The sequence below is a fragment of the Humulus lupulus genome, chromosome 6 (genome assembly GCF_963169125.1).
Source record: "Humulus lupulus chromosome 6, drHumLupu1.1, whole genome shotgun sequence".
Lineage (NCBI taxonomy): Eukaryota > Viridiplantae > Streptophyta > Magnoliopsida > Rosales > Cannabaceae > Humulus > Humulus lupulus.
The window spans coordinates 160,515,132-160,533,841 of NC_084798.1; positions in this window are offsets into that span (position 1 = coordinate 160,515,132).

The window sequence follows — 18,710 nt, forward strand, 5'->3', positions numbered from 1 at the left end:
CAACCAAAAGAATTGGTCGCAACTACTAGACGTAGCTCAATTTTGTTTCAACTCTCAAAAGAGTTCTTCGTCAAACAAGAGCACTTTTGAAGTTGTTAACGGTCAGCAACCGCTGTTACCCCACACCGTGGATGATTATCGAGGAAGAAATCCGAGAGACTTTAATTTCACGAAAGACTGGAAGAAAACCACCGAGATTGCCTGAGCCTATCTGGAGAAGGCATCAAAGAGAATGAAGAAGTGGGCAGATCAGAAGAGACGACTACTGGAATTCAAAGCAGGCAACTTATTGATGATCAAGCTGAGGCCCGAACAACTGAGATTCTGAGGGAATAAGGGCATCAGACTCGTCCGCAAATACGAGGGTCCTGTTCCAGTCATCTCAAAAGTGGGCCTGACCTCCTACAAAGTCATCTTACCAGAATGGATGAAGATGCACCCGGTCTTGCACGTCAGCAACCTCAAGCCGTATCACGAAGATCATGTGCGCAACTAGTCTACCAGAGAAGGAGTCAGCGTCAAGCCACGAAGCAGCAGACAACTTAAAGAAATCCTAGCAGAGAGGACCGTGGTCATGGACAGGAAGAAGAAGAAAGAGTTTCTGCTGAAGTGGAAAGGGCTCGGAGATGAAGAAATTTGCTGGGAAAGGGCGGAGGACTTGCATAAGCATACGCAAAAGATTGAAGATCAGCAAGGGGCAGGTTCGTCGAGGATGCCGAAGGTTTAAGTGGGTGAGAGTGTGACGTGCTGCGTCATGACACACCTCCAGGGGGCCATTTTGTATATATGAGCATGCCTTGGTGCTTGATCATTAGTCAAGTCTTGCACCAAGTAACCTCATGGGTAGGAGATGGCACTTTTGTAATTATGCATATGTCTCCCAGACAAAAATCATATATGTTCCTGGGAAGACTTCATTTCCTTAGAAAGCTCCTTAAGGGGAGGTGACCTGGTGACTTAAGGAAGCACCATGGCAACCAGCAGATAGGGGCTCAAGCTGTGTACTCCCTTGCCCTATCAAGGCCTTATATGAATAAAATGATGTTTTGCCATGTCCCTTTGTGTATGTTTTCTTTACGGTCTATGTGTTGCTTGTTTGTTACCTTCGTTGGGCCATTGCGTGCCACTTGACTATGTTGTATGCTCTGGTTGTTGTGTGAGATGTTGTCTCTGGATAGCTTGCCTCGTGCTTGCTCCCGCTTCATAATTGCCCTTACTTGTGTGAGACTTGTAACGTGGCTAACCATTGAGCTTGCTTGCCGCAGGTGTGAATTCTAGGCTGACTTGCTAGCTAAGAGCGCTAACAATTGCCGCACGTTCCATCAATTCGAGTATCGAAGTTGGCGGCTCGTGACAATGGGCGCATGTGCGCGCGCATGACTAGCAGCCAGACCAAAAAAAATTCGAAAAAATTTGTGCAATTTTTCAAACCAAAACCATTTGCAAATTAATTTTTACCATGTTTTACACAAAATAAAACATATAGAAAAATTGATGGCATAGAAAACATAACGAAATATCCTAAAAATTGCTAATAATCACATAAAATCAATATGCTTCATAAAAACATGAAAATACATCCAATTATTCAAACACATCAATAATTCAATTTTTAACATGTTCATGCATGAAAATAAATATTACCAAAGGCTCTAAGGCCAGTTGTTAGGAATCTTATACATGATCTTTACTTATTTTCATGTAGATCTAATATTAAAAAAATTAATATGAGATAACCTAGAACATGTTTCTAAAATTGAATTCAAAGAGAAATAATGATAAAAATACTTCATTATACGCAGCGGAATAATAGAGTCCTTCCTTCAGTTTCTCAAACTTTTGTATCCTTTCTGTCGCAGAGTATTACCAAGAAACTGAACCGATCTTCAATTTTCTTCACAGCCTTCCATAGTATTCTTATAATTACCTAGACTATAGTGGGCAATTCTCAACTCATGAGATAGATACAGAGAGAAGAAAAGAAAAGAACAATAAGGCTTAGAAAAGGACTTATGATTAGAGAGAATCTAAAACCTATCAGAAACTTGTGTTTCAACTTGTCTGACTTATGATTTAGACTCTCACTTAACATTCCTTTTATAGACACAATTAGGTCATTTATTTAATTAAAAAATTAATAAAATAATAGCCAATTAACAGCCCTAGGTCGAAATTATCAGGGGCTTTAGGCCCGTGAAATTTCCCATTTGATTCTAAGCTCATTGGACTTAAAATCAAGGCCTGTATTATTTACTCTTGATTTAATTAATTAAATAATTATTTAACTCATTTATCAAATTAATTATTTACAATTTGAACCTTGATTTAAACCTATTTATTAATTTAGATACCAATTTATCTTAATTAATAAATCTGCCATAATTTCTCTTTTCTTCTCTAAATTACATAACTCTGTGAAACTATCAAAAATTGACCTGATCAACTTTGATAATTCTAATTGATAATTAAATCAATTAATTAAGACTATGTAGATGATTTTATCCAAGGTACCATGGGGACCATGGGCCTATGAAATCTAGCTCCAATAAGTTATCATAAATCTAACAAATAAATTTACTAACTTATTAATTCCTCGTGACTCCACTAAAGACTCATAATTGCACTCTTGAATTCATAGAACGCTCTATAAAAAATATAGATACGCTATTAATTATCCATTGGTACAACCATAATTATCACTCAATCCCCTATAGACGGTCTACAATGGGAGAGGACTAAAATATTGTTTTACCCTTCATTGTATTTTATCCTTAAAACACTTAGTTCCTTGTAAATGATATTTCAGTACACTAATTCAATTACTGAAATGAGATCTCAATCATTTAACACCTTGAACCAAACTAAAAGGAAACCATCATTTCAATTCATCATCAGAAGCTATAGATGTTCATATCTATGATTAACAGTCCCACTCAATTATACTACCGAGTTCCCAAGATGTAAGTATGGGCTAGTCCGTAGGGTAAGCTGGTAAGGAACAAGTCAAAGAACTCAAATAATACAATTAGTTAGAATACTAACCACTCATAATTGAGATTGAATTGAACTATGGTAAACTATATGATATGACTAGAATAGATAATAACAGTATGTTACATCCTATCATCTGTCAATATCGGTCTTGTCCGATGTAACAAATACATCCGATCTTATCTACTTTGCTAATGTTCTGGAAAGAATATAACACTACAATGTGCAAGTAGATCATATCGTAGATTGGAAAGTCAGTGTAAATCCTGTGCACTGTCTAATCTTAGGACTAACTTATTTTGAACATATAATCATATTTATATTCCACTGTTATTACGTCACTATAAATACGATTAGGTATATGCTTGGGATTTAATAGAAGTTTATACTAAACAAGTCATCATGAAAATAAAACATGTGACTAAAGTGATTGGCCAAGTCAAAAAATGATTTCTATTCTTTTATTGATAATAAATGAGATTACAAAGAAATTGGGTTTCAATTAGGGAAGAATACCCTAACACTTTTCTTCTTCATTCTCCATTTCTCTCTCTAATGGCTGCTGTACATGTGTCTCTCCAAAAAAAAGGGAAAGGTTAATGGTCAAGGAAATTAGGTCATTACCTTTTTTTACTCCCCACGTGGGCCCCCTCATGCTTCTTTTATTTTCCTTTTCTTTGTAAGCTAATGAACCCAAAGGTAATTAATGGCACAATAGCCTTCTAATTAATTTTTACCCGAGCTTAAAGTGAGTCCAAGAACCAATAGTTAAAACTAATGGATTAGCTTCCACGTGGGTGTTCCAAATAGATAGCTAGCAGAACGCGATGCTGCTACAATGCTGCGGCATCCCAATTTTCTGATTCCACTTCAAGCTTATAATCTTTCTCAATATGTCCAGAGCTCTACCAATCATCTATCAAGACAAAATTCCATATTTTAAGATATATTTTTCAAGTATTAATCTAATATTTAATATTATCAAATTATAATTAATATTTGACAAAACCATAATAAAAATACTACAAAATACCCTAAATCACTCTTTTCTTGATAAAATTATAAGTTCAAAAGCATTAAAATAACTCTAATTCCTAGAGTTATCAACAGATGAATTTAATAATTCAAGCTCATTTCACCAAATTGAATTTTTCTTGCTTTTAGATTGTCATCTTAGTTTATTTTGAAGCATTTTTAATCACTATTAAATTTTTTGGTAATTGATTTGTGCACAATCATTTGCTAATTTAATTCCTGTGGAGACGATACTCAACTTATCATTATATTACTTGTTGATTGTGTACACTTGGTCATTTTTTATCAAATCAAATTTCAACAACTGACTTGGTGGACTATCGAGAGAACATTTTTCTTGCCACGGAGCAACAAGTCCACTACTAGAGACCTCAGTCCATCTAGTGTGATAGGGAGCATAGGGACACCACAAAGTTCTTCAAATTCCACAATGACGTTGCACACCACACCAACGAGTGCATGACACTTAGGGATGAGATTGAGAATCCCATAAAGTTAGGACACTAGCACCAGTATGTCAAGGTTGGGAACCCTACTCAAGCATCAACCATGACCATGCCTCCTCCACAACAGGTGGAACCTCCTTAGGCTCCAGTCCAAGTACCTGTTGCAACGTAGCAGGCAGCCCATGGACTTCCTCTAGTGAACGGAAATGTAGGAGAGATATTTGGAGGACTCCACCTGGGGGAACATCAAGGGTCTTGCAAAATGGCTATGCACAGGCCCTGAACCATGATGATGAAGTGCTGGCGCTGGCCCAACTCTCGGCACAAATGCCTCGGATGACAAACCAGATAATCACCTTTTCCGAGGATGATGCTCAATGAGTGCACTTCCCCCACCATGATCCGTTGGTGATCGAAAGCCAGGTTTTAAAAAAAAATGGTAGCTCAGATTCTAGTGGATAACGAAGTTCTGTGAACATACTGTTTAAGTTAGCCTTTGAGAAGAACGGGTTGATGACAAGCGACCTTTCCTCGTGCACCTCAACACTCTACAGGTTCTCGGGTGAAGGTTTGATTCTTATGGGGAAGATCAAGCTGCCAGTGACACTTGGAGAAGTGCCTTGCCAGGCCCTCAAATAATGCACTTTTGTGGTACTGGGCTGCTCCTCCACCTATAACGCTATCATGAGACGTTCGACCCTAGTGGAATTCAGAGCGGTCACCTCCATTCGCCACTTGTTCATGAATTTTTCCATGGAGGCGGGAATTGGCACTGTTTACGGTGACAAGAAAGAGGCTCACCAATGCTACAATGTATCACTAAAACATCCAGTGATGGTTACTGAAGCAATAGCCCCTGAGCAGCTTCCTCCAGTAGAGATGGAGGTCCAAGTTGCTCTAGAAGAGAGGGAGTCCAATGATTTGTACCTCAGGGTTGGAGATGATAGGGCTATTGAGCCCATGGAGGAAGCTGAAGAAGTAATCCTCGACAGCTCCAACCCCGAGCGAAAAAGAAAGGTCAAGAAGAACCTCAAGGTGGAAATGTGAAAAGTTTTGGCTAGCTTTTTCTAGGAAAACCAAGATTTCTTTACCTGGTCTCATGCAGACATGACGGGCATTGATCCCAACATCATCTGCCATGCCTTGAACATAGACTCAAATGTTGCGCTAATGAACAAAAAAAGAGGACAATGGACCTGACCAGGGATGAGGCCTTGAAGGTAGAATCGACGAGCTTCTCCGGAATGACTTTATACGAGATTCCTAATTCCCCAAGTGGGTGTCAAATTTGGTGGTGGTCCCGAAGCCTAATGACACCTGGAGAACTTGTATAGACTTTTCTGACCTAAACAAGGCCTACTCAAAAGGCTGCTTCCCTCTGTTGAAGATTGATTAGATGGTTGATTCCACCTCCGAGTACAAGATTCCCACATTCATGGATGCCTACTCGATGCACAACCAGATTTCCATGCATGTCACAGAAAAAGAGCACACCATATTCCAAACAGACAAAATCATTTATTGCTACAAAGTGATGCCTTTCGGTTTGAAAAATGTTGGGGCCACATGCCAAAGGCTAGTTAAAAAAATGTTCGAAAACTAGGTTGGTCGGAACATGGAGGTGTATGTGGATGACATGTTGGTGAAGTCCAGAATGGCTCTCGATCACGTGAAGACTTGGTAGAAGCACTCTCAGTCCTCCATAGATTTGGGATGAAGTTGAATCCTAAAAAATGCACGTTTGGGCAGCCTCCAAGAAGTTCCTAGGATTTATTGTTAGTACTCGAAGAATTGAAGGAAATCCCAAAAAGATAAGAGCCTTGATCGAGATGTCGTCACCCAGAAAGCACAACGACGTGCAAAGCTTGACTGCCTGGATAGTAGCTCTCAGCCGCTTCGTTTCCAAGGCTACCGACAAGTTCATTCCATTCTTCAACACCCTCTGAGGAGGTCAGCAATTTGAAAGGACTGAGGAGTGTGAATAGGAATTCAATCAATTGAAGGCCCATATGGAAAATCCTTCGATTTTGTCAAAGCCTGTAGACAGAGAACCCTTCTTCCTCTACATGGCTATCTCTAAAAATGCCTGCCTTGGTTCACGAGGAAGGTCGCATCCTACACCTCGTCTATACTGTAAGTAAGAGACTCCTTGGGGCAGATTCCAGGAATCCGCTCATGGAGATGTTGACCTTTTACCTGATGGTGGCTTCTTGAAAGCTCAGACCTTATTTCCAAGAAAATCCCATCAAAGTCCTCACCAACCAGCCTTTGAGGCAGGTCCTTCAGAAGCTAGAGTCCTACGGAAGACTCCTCAAGTGGGCGGTCAAACTTAGTCAGTTTGACATCACTTATCATTTGAGGATCGCCATTAAAGGGCATGTGTTGGCAGACTTCATTGCTAAGTGCACGGAACACATGAGAGGCCCGAGGAGACCCAGGTTATCGTGTCCGTATGGAAGTTGTTTGTAGACGGGTCCTCCATTAAGAATGGGGTCGGAGCAGGTCTTATCTTGGTTTCTTCCGAGGGGCATAGAGTTCTAAGCGACTTAAGATTTTACTTTGACACCTCAAACAACGAAGATGAATACGAAGCCTTAATTGCCAAACTCCGAGTTTCCTTGGGCCTTGAAATATGCAATTCTACACTTGTCGTGATTGTCCTTAGAGAGTACCAAGATCAAGGGACCAAGATGGCCACTTACCTAGCCAAGACCCAAGAAATGTTGCACAGCTTCAAAAGATTCACCATCTTACAAGTGCCACGTGAACAAAATCCCAAAGCTGATGCCCTAGCTAAGCTTGCTAACACCAAAGACGCAAAGTTGCTCAACGTGGCCCTGATTGACTACTTGGCTTCTCCGAGCACAACAGCTTCCGAGGATGTAGAAGTGGTCAATCCCCAAGTCATTTGGATGGAACCTATTGTGAAGTACCCTATCTCTAGAAAGTTGACGCATGACAAAAAAGTGACTCGAAAGCTACTTGTTCAGGAGCCTTGGTAGATAATCATGGACAGTAAGTTGTACAGATGATGATATTCATTGCAACTACTCTGATGTGTGTCCAAACAAGAAGCCAAGATCATCTTCTAAATAATGCATGAGGGTTTTTGTCGGGACCACGTTCGGGGGTAGAGGCTCGCCAAGAAATTCCTAAGATAAGGGTACTTCTGCCTATGATGAATGGTGATTCGATGGATTATGTCAAGAAGTACGACAAATTCCAACACTACACTAACATTACTCAGATGACAAGTCTATGGCCTTTCACAGTATGGGGCATTGACTTAATAGGGGCCTTGCCCACGAGAAAGGGAGGGGTAAAGTATGCGATTGTGGAAGTCGACTACTTCACAAAGTGGGTCAAGGCCTTGTCTCTCGCTACCATCACCTCCAAGAAGGCGCTGGACTTTGTCATCAAAAATATCGTTTGTCATCACGAGCTTCCAAGGAAGATAGTCTCCAACAACGACCTGCAATTTAACAGTGAGTTGTTCACTGACTTTTGTGAAAGACATGGAGTCATGAAGATTTTCTCTTCCATAACTCATGCTCGGGTGAACGGAAAAGTGGAAGTGGTCAACGAGACGCTTAAGGCCACTTTGAATAAAAGGCTGGAAAAGTTGAAAGACGCCTGGCCCGAGGAGCTGCCTAAGGTATTATGGAGTTATCACAGCACTGTCAGGACCTCCACCGACCATTCACCATTCTCCATGGACTACGGTTATGAAACCATGCTCCCAGTTGAGGCAACAATCTCCATGCACCGACAAGATACTTACGACCCAACCACGAATCATGCTTTACTTCAAGAATCACCGGACCTTGTTGAGGAGCTTCAAGAAGCTTCATAGCTACATGTAGTGTCCTACCAATAGAAGGTGGCCAAATACTTCAATTCCAAAGTGAAAGATAGCGAATTCGAGGTCGGAGACTTGGTGTTGCGAAGAGTTTTCTTGGAAACCCAAGATCCAGGTGCTAGAGTGTTGGGCCTCAACTGGGCAGGCCATACGAATTCTAGGGCATCCTGTGTCCTGGAGCATACAAACTAGCCCGAATAAATGGGTAGCTGGTGCACCATGCTTGGAATGCCGAGCATATTCACTGGTATTACCAGTAATCTGAGCAATTTTATTTTCTAAATTTTGTAATCATCTTTAGCCTCCGAGAACCGTAATGAAAATCGTGTGCACAAAACACGATAGATGAAATTCAGAGAATTTTCTTGTTGAATTTTGTAATTGTGTGCACAAAATTGTGTGCCCAAAACACAAAACATGATCGAACAACTTGGACATTCTCGAATCGCTCTTCCAACAACCGCTGGTTGAATATTTGATGGCCCATCCATCGATATAGTTAATGTGGCGGAAGGCCAGTTCGCGGGACTTGTTGGAATTCCTGTATTGGGTCAAGACCATGTTACTGATGCGTTGTCCTGCTCAGAGGAGGCCTACGATGATCAGGTTCTCCTCCATGACCAGCTAGTTTAACTCCAGCTCCACGTCCAGGAGACCCTTCATTTCCTACAAGAGATTTTTGTACGCTTGGACGTATGGAGTGTGTCGAAAGGGACCTATATAAAAAAAACTACTAAGTATTGGGAAGCTACGAATATGGGAGAGTACTAAGCTCAAAGAATACAAAGATACTAACCAACCCTAGAGAACTCAAGAATAAGAGTGGGATTGGTTCGTGTCGAGAAACCATTCTTGAAAAAGAAATGGTCTTTGTAGTTCCCCACATGGCTTCCATTGTGGTGAGGAGCCTTGTACACCATGTTCGGGTTGGAGAACTTCATCAGGGTATAGTACCCATCAAGGTCACTTTGTTTCTTCTTCGGATAGAGTCGAAAGTTGTACAAGTATAAGACCTCAGTTGAAGAAGGCTCGGACCAATTCTTTCACTGATATAGGACATACATGCCTGTGAGAACCCGATATCCGTTTGGGGATAGCTGGAAGGGAGCAATCCCCACGTACTTCAAAAAATTTACGAAGTACTGGTGTAGGGTTAGCGTGGCTCCAACCATTAGGTACGACTGGCTCCATACTTTGAGGCCATGCACACTGTGATGCTCTCTCTCTGAATCCCGGCAAAGGGGAACCAAAAATTCTTCCCCGATCCCATAATGCTGCATTATGCGCTCCAAGGTAAGAGGATGCTTTAACTTGATGGAGAGTTGCTCCCCTTCAAAACCAGTGGCCTCGTACCGTTGGGTTGGGGTAAGGAATGGGAGCTTCATTCACTTCTTCCTCTGACATTCCCCTCTGGACAGGCCTCTCTGTGGTCGGAGCTACCTCTCTTACCACCAACTCTCATACTGGTGCGTGGGCCTCCACTGGTATTTCCTCCTGCTGCCTACCTCCTTCTTGGGCCACAGCGAAAATCTCCTAGTCAAAAGCATAGCAACCTTGTTGGTGTAGTTCACAAAGTTCCTCGAACATCTGAAACAAAAACCAAGCAGTTAGCGACTTGACCTAAAGAAAGATGGCCAAAACATGAGAATCCCTAAGACAACTGCTCGGGGAGTGGAGGAGAGAAGAAATTTCTAAAGGAACGGGGTGTCCTAATAACCCTATATTGGTCCCTGGGGAGACCACCGAAAAACTCAAGAACGTCACTAGAATTTGGGAATTTCCCAGAATCCGGTGGAACGCCCAGAATGTGAAAAAATGCGATAGGGCCTGAATGATCCATTTTGGATAGTTTTAACACTACATGGGGCCTATAATGGTACTAAAAGTAGTAAAAATAACCTCTAAATCCCAATATCCTACAAGCCTAAACACAAATCCAGAAAACAACAAGAACTCAAAACATAAAGGATAAAATAAACTTACTCGAGATGAAGCTCTTGTACGTGCTATAGTGATTCTTAATGTGAAAATACTTAGTACAATTGGTTCTCTTCAACCTTCCAGGATCACTAACAGAGGCGTTCTGGTTCAATGAAGGTGTTCTTGATGAGAGGGAATGGGATAATGTCTTGAGTGAAAAAGTAAAGGGAGAGAGGCAAAAAATTTGAATTTATATTCTTGAACTAGGACAGGATGCAATCAACCCCCAACAGTTGATCACCTAGGGAGTAGGTACTCGAGCGTGATCCAACAGTTGCAATTACCAAGGTGCAGATCATAATAGAAAATGTAAAAAGGACACCTTGGGTATAGCATGAAATGACGCCTCGGGCACGAATTAGATGTCTTGGGAGTGGAATAGACCCATCATTAAATGACACTGATTAACGAGTCAAACAATAGAGAGTCGACACGTGGGATGACATTTTTAGAAAAGTATCAAGCCTTGAGGAAGCCCAAACGTTTCCCCTTGAATACGTCCTGTAAGATTACTCCTCTCAGTCTAAGTCTCCACTGTCCGAGGACGAGTGAAGACTTGGGGGGCAAATGTTATCTATGTTTTCACCAAGTGACATGTGACATGCGTTAGGAGTAATCTAGTGTACACAGAAGCTGATTAAGCTTCTGAGAACTTACCTGGAGTCCCCCAAAAGGGGTGCTTTTGTAATGCCCAACTAATCCATGACCATTAAACTGTGTGTTTAAAATAGCACTGGACTCGTTAAGTGAGTCATTTGTACTTAAATGAAAATTAAAGTAACTATTGGATTAGGTATTATAAAGTTTGGTCAAAGAAGTAATCATTTTCATTAAAAAGTTTAAGTATGTACATGGGATCCCAAAAAGAGTTTAAAAGTTAATTACAAACATAAAATGAATACAAAAGAGGCCGGCCTAAGCATAAAAATCAGGGCTTAACCCTAGTTCCTCAATAAGAATCCCGGTCGTGGCAGTCGAGCAGACTGCATATGTACAGGCCACCCCTAAAACTCCCAAACTCATGGCTGGTCCAACTTCTCCTTACCCTTACCTACACTATGTATCACCCGTGAGCCAAGGCTCAGCAAGAAAACATAAATAAACAGATATAGGCAATCAATATATCATAAATAGAATTCTTAGCTAATAACCATACTCAAACATGCATTTAACTCAATTATGCGACCATAGAGTCACACGAGTGCATACTACACTTCATTTATTCAAGTGGCTTCAGAGCCATACAAGGGCATATTACACTTCCAAAGTGGCCCAATCATAACGGCTTGCATTCCACATGCTTATGCCGACCATGGCTTATTAGTCGAGCTTTTCAATCAAGTAGGCAATTCAGACATAAAACCGTCATTCGTATTTAAATAGATATTCAAAGGCATGATTATAATCATGTTCAATAATCGGGGCTCAATCCCTAATCACAACCCAGGTGCAATTTTCTTACCTCAATTCCCATGCAAAAGAACTAGAATGACCCTAAGCATGATTCTTCCCCGAGTGTAGTGGTAAACCTAGTCACAAAAATAAAAGGTTCTCCATTGAGATCCAACTCCAAAAACAGACTCTGGAACCAATCCCATGTTCTCGAGACCTCCAATTCCACCAAACAGGGTGGTGGAATCGTCGCCTGAGCCCTAAAAATAGAAAAATTAAGGCCTTGAAAATGGCATGGCATCGCGGCGAGCCGAAAGGACACCCTCACCCTAACATGGTTCAATGTCGCAACATTGTTCATCTGGCGCCGCGATGCCACAACTCGAACCCAGAAAAAATGGGATTTTCTGCGACTTTCTCCGAGCCAAAACTCATCCCAATGGGTACCCAGCCCCCTCAAATCAGTATTTGGACCACCAAAACAATTTACCCAAGTGTTAAACAACATCAAAACAAGATCAAAACGCCCAAACACACATCAAATAAAAAAAAATCACCAATTTGAGTTTCAATCTCCATTTTCTTCCCAAATATGAAAATCACCAATCCAATACCCTCAATTTAGATCAAAACCAGTTTAAAATCAATATTCTAAACAATCCCTATCATCATATACATTAAGAACTCCCTAGAACCCTTAAACTCAAAGTCCCAAACCAATTCTCCAAAGCTTCAAGAACGCCAAAGTGAAAGGAAGAACACCAAGAAAGGTTCAGAAATCTTTACCTCAGCTATAGAATTTCGAATTCCCCACCTCTTGATGTTCGTTGCTAGCTCCTAATCTCCCAAGAGATCTCAAATTCCTCAATAATTCGTTAAGAAAAAACTAGCTTCACTTGTTTGTCTTAGCTTGCAAAACCCACACAAAGAGGTAACCAAGAGAGAAAATGAGAGAGGTGTAAGTGTATGACCAAAATCTTCATCTAAGAATTCCTTTTTTCTAGTTATAAGGTAATTGACCAATATAACTCTAGCCAAACCAATGCCCCTTAACCAAAACCAAGGGCATATTAGTCCTTTTCCCAAAATTCCCACTGATCCTTAAGTTATACCATAAATTCCCAATTAAATCCATTAAACCCAAATACACACCAAATTAATTCCCATTACCCAATAAATCTCGGTAATTTACCAAATTACCATAATATCCCTACGCTCATCTCGAGCTGGGTATTTAACTTCGTTGTGACTTTTTCGCTAAATTCCTCGTTAGGACCGCCTCGTGCCGAATACCAAAAATATATCCGCATAGTAATGCGGTCTCAATCACATAGCATATAAAATTACAGATATACCCTCAGCAGGTCAAAAATTATGAAAATACTTTCTAACAAAAGTGGACCCACAAGCATATTTAATACACATTAAAATGCATAACCTATCATATCATAATATAACTCATATAATTCACATAAGAACATATATAATCACAAAAGATCATAAAAACACATAAAGATCCAATTATGCCCTTCTGGCCACTAATCTAGGCACTAATCCTTATTAGCAATTTTGGGACGTTACAACTATCCCCTCCTTATAGAAATTTCGTCCTCAAAATTTACCTTAACAACTCGGGATACTGATCTTGCATGTCCAAATCTAACTATCAAGTCGCTTCCTCGACCTTGATGTTCCTCCACAATACCTTAACAAAAGGTATAGTCTTGTTCCTCGAGACCTTGTCCTTCTTGTCTAATATCTAAGCTGGCTACTCCTCATAGGAAAAGTCTATCTGTAGCTCCAAATCCTCATAACTCAGCACATGGGTTTCATCTGACACATATCTCTGAAGCATCGAGACATGAAACACATTGTGAACCCCTAACAATGATGGAGGTAAGGCCAACCTGTAGGCCACTTGTCCAATCCTCTCCAGGATCTCAAAAGGTCCTACAAACCTAGGGCTCAACTTTCCCTTCTCCCCAAAACTTTTCACCCCTTTCAATGGTGAAATCATGAGAAAAACACAGTCCCCAACCGGGAACTCTATATCTCTACGCTTGGGATCAACGTAGCTCTTCTGTCTAATTCGTGAAGCTAGCATCCGAGATCTAATCTTCTCAATGGCCTCATTGGTCCTTTGAACTGTTTCAAGACCCAGATTTCCTCTCACCCATTTCATCCCAGTGGATGAGTTATCTACATTTCTTACCAGAAAACTTCTCATATGGAGCCACTCCAATGGTCGACTGATAGTTGTTGTTGTAGGAAAACTCAATCAAAGGTAAATACTTACTCCAGGACCCTTCAAACTCCTGTGCACACGCTCGAAGCATGTCTTCCAATATCTAAATTGTCCTCTCAGATTGCCCATCTATCTGAGGATGATAGGCGGTACTAAACTTCAACTATGTACCCATAGCCTTCTGCAAACTTTCCCAAAACTTGGAAGTACATGTGGGGTCCCAATCTGACACAATAGACTTTGGAGCCCCATGGAGACGTACAATCTCTCAAACATACAACTCAACATATTGATCTACCCTATTGATCTACATTAAAAGTTGTCCTCACAGGCAGAAAATGGCCTGACTTGGTATATTTGTCTACAATCACCCATGCCGAGTCATGCTTCCCCATTGTTTAGGGCAAGCCCACCACAAAATCCATAGTGATGTCTTCTCACTTCCACTCAAGAATACCTAAAGGCAATAACAACCCAGGTGGCCTCTGGTGTTCAGCCTTCACCTGTTGACAGGCTAGGCACTTAGCCACATATTCAGTCAAATATTTCTTCATCACAGGCCACCAATATAAATATTTCACATATTTCTTCATCACAGGCCACCAATATAAATATTTCACATCCTGATATATCTTCGTGGTGCCTGGATGCAGTGAATAAGATGTAGTGTAAGATTCATCGAGAATCTCCCGTCTAATAGTAGAGTCTATCAGAACACAAACCTACTCTTTATACCTTAGCAAACCCATCTTTGAAATTGTAATGCCCCAAAATCCCTAATGCAGTTTAACAGTTGGATTAGAAGGTTGGGAGAGCCATAATTGATTTATTATGCCATTAAATAATTATATTCATGTTTATGTGAATTATATTATTATATGATGTTAAATGCATGCATGTGGGTCCACATTTTATTATAAGGGCATTTTGGTAATTTGGCCCGTTGAGGGCATAATTGTATATTTTCATGCATGTTGGTGATCTATTGATGAGGCCACATTATAAAGTGGATTTTTTCGAGCCATTCAGCATGAGATGATCTTTGAGTGCAAGTTAGCGATTTGGTCATAACGGGGTTGAATTTGGGGCTCAGGGTAATTTGGTAATTAGAACGTTACCGAGAATTAAAGGGGAAATGGGATATGGTTTATTGGTATTTGAGAATATTGGAAATAACGGGAATTGGAGGTGTTAATTATGATTAACGAGATAGGCGGGAAAGGACGATTTTGCCCTTGGAGGATGTTTATGGTTTTAATTAAGCTTAGGGGAAATATAGTCTTTTCACCCTAAGGATAAATATATCCATTTGAAGGTTGTAGAAGCTGAAGTAAAACAGAGCATTCATCTTCTTCTCCCGTACACCATTTTCTTCTCTTTTTCTCTTTGGATTTTTGAGGATTGAAGCTAGGGAAGGGAACCTTAAGGGCTTAGGGTTGTGTTCCACCACTGAAGAGGGTTCTATACTGAGATTCAAGTAAGTTTCTAGCCATTAAAACTCAAGTTTTGCTCTATTTTTCTATTGTATTTCGGCTTGGATTTCTAGATTGTATATTGAGGATTGATGGGAGTTATTGACTATGATTTCTTGGGTTATGATGCCTAGGACTTGTGTATATGGTATTTGGGTTCATTTGGGAGTTTGAATGAGGTTTGGAAGCTTGTTTTTTAGATTTGAAATGGAGGAGTGGAAGGAGGGAAAAACTAGGGTTGAAAAACTCAGGGAGAAACTACAGCGCCCAGCTATGGGCACTACAGCGCTAGCCAGGGGCATTCTTCCATGCTTGTAGCACTGGGGCGCTAGGGGGGTAGCGTTGTAATGCTACCCTGCTTTTCCAAATTCTTGTTTTGGGAACTTTTGAGGGTTTTTGGCTCGGGATCGAACCTACTCACTGTTTGGGTACAATTCGGGGTCCCAGGAGTGAGGTTTAGGTCAAGAACCTTTCATGGTTATTTTTCATTGATGGAGGTTATATTTTTTTATGACTAGGTGACCGCTAAGGAATCAAATGGTCAATCGTTCTTGAGGGTCGTTCTTGTATTATTTCTCACTCAAACTAGAGGTAAGAAAACTGCACCCCATATGTGACAACATGGTTATTCATGAGCCATGTTGAGTGACATATATGTGGACATTGATTGCATATTAAATGCTTAGCAATCTTGCTTATTTGTGAATGGAACTGACTTATTAGTCAGAATCGGAAATGGTGTCGGTATTAACTATGAAGTTGTGCCTTACTAATCAAGTTTGGTAGTAGTACTGAACACTGTTCATATGGTATTGGCTTAAGAGTCAAGAACGGTTTTAGCGCATTTAGCGCAAGCCAAAAAGATTAGATCTAATCTACATAAGCATTGAATGACTCATCATGAGCATTAATGCTTGACTGACCTCAAGTTCGATGAAAACTAAAAGCACTTGTCTAATCTAATGGCTAGTCACTCAGAGCTAGGGCTAGAAGGCCCAGGTTACTGCATCGTCACATGGATAAGGGTGTGAAACCCACATTAGTGACTCCATGGTCACTAATTTGGACCACATTAATGACTCACTCATTAGTCACTCATCTGGTTTAAACTAGTGACTCCATGGTCACTCATTTGCTAAGGGTGTGAAACCCACATTAGTGACTTACACAACAGTCACTCATCTATTTAGGGCTATAAGCTCTGGATGATTATCATAATCATCATCTGAAAATTATATACATGCAGTAATGAGTTTTCTTGCTAAGCCTTGGCTCACGGGTGCTATGTGGTGCAGGAAAATGAAAAGAAAAGCCCACCCAGCCTTGAGTGGAGAGCTTAGGTGGTGATGTGTACATATGTGGCCGCTTGACCACCACAGCCAAGGAGTTTCTCGGAGGAACTAGGGGTTAACCCTATTTTTGTCGCTTAGTTCGACGGGTTGTAATTTTACACTGTAATGACTGTTTTGGATTGTAAATAACTTATAAACACTTTTATGGGGCCATTAACAGTTTTATGTTTTAAATAAAATATATCCTTTCCTTTTTAATCAAGTTTTTCACCTTTTCCTGTTAATAACACCTAGATGCATGTTTATAACCAAATGAATCGATTAGCGAGTTAAGCACGGTTCAAAGCTCATAGTAACTGTCTTGGAGTAACAAGGGCGTTACAACTTGGTATTAGAACATGCCAAGGTTTAGGGTTCCTGTAGACAGGCTGAGCATGTACACTCGTCACTAAAGTCAAGCTCGACTCATGTTTTGGTAACTATTTATGTGGTTATATATTTAACTACTTAAATAACGTATAAATGCTTTACCTGTCTAGATGAAATACATTGATAAGGCTGGGCCTTGACTACTGCATCATCAGCAAGAACGTGCTTATTAGTACTGATATTGCTAGAACATGCTTATTAGTATTGTTCATGGTGAATTATCAACGGATACGTGTTAAATGCTAAATTCTATGATCATGTATCCATTTGTATATCTGTATAATTGTGGAATATGGGTGATTATCTATTGTTCTAGGACCGTGAGGCGGCAAGAGGATCAGTTATCACTACTTAACTGGCCGCGTTGATTGTTTCAACAAGGTTTAAGTTATAAGAATGATTCCAAGACAGACAGATTCATCAACTGGTCAGGAAGATCAAGGCCATAATAATAAGCAGGGTCAAGAGAATGACCAGAATCAGATTCCACAGCCAGATCTTGATAACTGGCAACAGTTGTTTAATGACCTGCAAGCCAGAGTTTTGAGAAGAAGAAATCTGCCTCTTGAGACAGCAGCAAGTTCCTGCAGGGAACGTTTTACCTAAGGCACCACCTTTATCGGTGCCAACAGTTGAGCAGCTGCCAGAGGTTGGTAGCAAATGGGAACCTCTTTATGAAAGGTTCAGGAAACAGCAACCTCCAGTTTTTTAGGGTAGTGCAGATCCAGCAAAGGCATAACAATGGATGAGTATGATTACCACCATCCTTGACTTTATGAGGGTGACTAGTAATGAGAGGGTGGCATGTGCCACGTATATGTTTCGGGAGGATGCCCAAATTTGGTGGGAAGTTATATCCCAGACCAGAAACATCAATGCCCTGTGTTGGGAAGAGTTTCATACTCTATTTAATGAAAAGTATTATAATGATGCCATCAGGGCTGCTAAAGCGGAAGAGTTTATCAAATTACTTCAAGGGAGTTTATCAGTGACTGAATATGCTCTGAAGTTTGATCGATTGGAAAAGTTTTCCATGGAGTTGGTGCCCACTGATGGGACCAGAAGGGAGAGGTTTCTCGGGGGGCTACAACCTAGACTAGCCTGGGATGTTTGTATTACCACTGTGGCTGGGGTTACTACCTATGCACAGGTGGTTGAGAAGGCACTCATAGCTGAGAGTGCAAAGAATAAGATCTGGCAAGACAATGCAGCCAGAAAAGAGTTTAGGAGGACAGGTCCTCCGTTTATAGGTTCTGGTAGGGGTGGAGGCCCCAGTGATCAGAAGAGAAAGGTTCCTGATACCTTCCCAGCCCCAGATCCTGATAGGCGACCCTGTGGTATTTCAATGGGTCATCAGGGTGGCAGTGAGGCCTAAAAGACTTATCCAGAATGCCCTAGGTGCAAGAGGTTCCATTTGGGAGAGTGTAGGGCAAAGGCCTGCTTTTTATGTGGAGTAGTGGGTCATCTCAAGAAAGATTGCCCTAAAGCAAGAAAGGAAGAACCCAGGAAATCGGACAGATCGACCCCAGCTCGAGTGTTCGCATTGACACAAGAAGAAGCTGAGGCTTC